General features: G+C 51.6%; 1 non-coding gene across 1 annotated transcript; it reads right to left on the bottom strand.

Annotated features, from left to right (window-relative positions):
* Window positions 1–74, bottom strand: TRNAH-GUG (transfer RNA histidin (anticodon GUG)). Its single transcript has one exon. It is a non-coding gene; the product is annotated as a tRNA-His (tRNA).
* Between the last annotated feature and the right edge of the window lie 2,543 nt (window positions 75–2,617).

Genomic DNA, 2,617 nt, shown 5'->3' with positions numbered 1-2,617 from the left:
CGCCCTCGGGAGGGCTCGAACCTCCAACGTTTTGATTCACAGCCGAACGCGCTAGCCAATTGCGCCACGAAGACAGTCGTGCTCATCTCTCACCACGGTCACAACATTTCTCGAAATCCATCAGCGCAAACAAAAAAACGACACACCGGTCCCGGAAGGACTCGAACCTCCAACATTTCGGTTAACAGCCGATCGCGCTAGCCAATAGCGCCACGGAGACAGTCGTGCTCCAATCTCACCAGCATCATAACATTTCTCAAAGGTATCAGCGCAAAGAAAAAAAGCGACACACCGCTCATGGGAGAGCTCGAACCTCCAACGTTTCGGCTAACAGCCGATCGCGCTAGCCAATTGCGCCACGGCTCCACTCTCACCACCGCCAGAACATTTCCTCAAAGCTATCAGCGCGAAGAAAAAAAGCGACACACCGCTCATGAAGGGCTCGAACCTCCAACATTTGTTTAACAGCCAATCGCGCTAGCTAATTTCACCAAGGAGACAGTCGTCCTCTACCCTCACCACGGTCATAACATTCCTCAAAGGTATCAGTGCAAAGAAAAAAGCGACACACCGCTTCCGGGAGAGCTCGACCCTCCAACCTTTCGGTTAACAGCCGATCACGCTAACCAATTGCGCCATGGAGACAGTCGTGCTCATCTCTCACCACGGTCAGAACATTTCTTCAAAGCTATGAGCGCAAATAAAAAAAACGACCCTCCGGTCCCGTGTGGGCTCGAACCGCCAACCTTTCGGTTAACAGCCGATCGCGCTAGCCAATAGCGCCACGGAGAAACTCGTGCTCCATTCTCACCAGCATCATAACATTCCACAAAGGTATCAGCGCAAAGAAAAAAGCGACACACCGCTGCCGAGAGAGCTCGAACCTCCAACCTTTCGGTTAACAGCTTATCGCGCTAGCCGATTGCGCCACGGAGATAGTCGTGCTCCACTCTCACCACCGACAGAATATTTCTACAAAGCTATCAGCACGAAGAAAAAAAAGCGACACACCGCTCGTGGGAGGGTTCGAACCTCCAACCTTTCGGTTAACAGCCGACTGCGCTAGCCAAAAGCGGTACGGAGAAACTCATGCTCCATTCTCACCAGCATCATAACATTCCACAAAGGTATCAGCGCGAAGAAAAAACAGCGACACACCACTGATGGGAGGGCTCGAACCTCCAAACTTTCGGTTAACAGCCGATCGCGCTAGCAAATTGCGCCACGGAGATAGTCGTGCTCCACTCTCACCACCGTCAGAATATTTCTACAAAGCTATCAGAGGCGAAGAAAAAAAAGCGACACACCGCTCGTGGGAGAGCTCGAATCTCCAGCCTTTCGGTTAACAGCCGAATGCGCTAGCCAAAAGCGCCACGGAGAAACTCATGCTCCATTCTCACCAGCATCATAACATTCCACAAAGGTATCAGCGCAAAGGAAAAAAGCGACACACCGCTACCGCGAGAGCTCGAACCTCCAACCTTTCGGTTAACAGCCGATCGCGCTTGCCAATTGCGCCACGGAGATAGTCGTGCTCCACTCTCACCACCATCAGAACATTTCTACAAAGCTATCAGCGGAAAGAAAAAGAAGAGACACACCGCTATCGGGAGGGCTCGAACCTCCAACGTTTTGGTTAACAGCCGATTGCGCTAGCCAATTGCGCCACGGAGATAGTCGTGCTCTATTCTCACCAGCATCATAACATTTCTCAAAGGTATCAGCGCAAAGAAAAAAAGCGACACACCGCTCATGGGAGAGCTCGAACCTCCAACGTTTCGGCTAACAGCCGATCGCGCTAGCCAATTGCGCCACGGCTCCACTCTCACCACCGCCAGAACATTTCTTTAAAGCTATCAGCGCGAAGAAAAGAAGCGACACACCGCTCATGGGAGGGCTCGAACCTCCAACATTTGTTTAACAGCCAATCGCGCTAGCTAATTTCACCAAGGAGACAGTCGTCCTCTACCCTCACCACGGTCATAACATTCCTCAAAGGTATCAGTGCAAAGAAAAAAGCGACACACCGCTTCCGGGAGAGCTAGACCCTCCAACCTTTCGGTTAACAGCCGACCACGCTAACCAATCGCGCCATGGAGACAGTCGTGCTCATCTCTCACCGCGGTCAGAACATTTCTTCAAAGCTATGAGCGCAAATAAAAAAAACGACCCACCGGTCCCGTGTGGGCTCGAACCGCCAACCTTTCGGTTAACAGCCGATCGTCTAGCCAATTGCGCCACAGAGACAACCGTGCTCCACTCTCACCACTGTCAGAGCATTTCTACAAAGCTATCAGCCCAAAGAAAAAAAAGAGACGCACCGCTCTCGGGAGGGCTTGAACCTCCAACGTTTTGGTTCACAGCCGGACGCGCTAGCCAATTGCGCCACGGAGATATTCGTGCTCCACTCCCACAACCGTCAGAACATTTCTACAAAGCTATCAGCGCAAAGAAAAAAAGAGACACACTGCTCCCGGGAGGGCTCGAACTTCCAAACTTTCAGTTACAAATGTTCGCGCTAGCCAATTCTGCCACAGAAACAGTCGTGCTTCACTCTCACCACCGTGAGAACATTCGTTCAAAGCTATCAGCGCAAAGAAAAAAATGAGACGCACCA

The sequence above is a fragment of the Rhipicephalus microplus genome, unplaced genomic scaffold, assembly GCF_043290135.1.
Source record: "Rhipicephalus microplus isolate Deutch F79 unplaced genomic scaffold, USDA_Rmic scaffold_14, whole genome shotgun sequence".
Classification (NCBI taxonomy): Eukaryota; Metazoa; Arthropoda; class Arachnida; order Ixodida; family Ixodidae; genus Rhipicephalus; species Rhipicephalus microplus.
The sequence above is the reverse complement of the archived record's forward strand: the minus strand, read 5'-3'. Positions and strand labels throughout refer to the sequence as shown.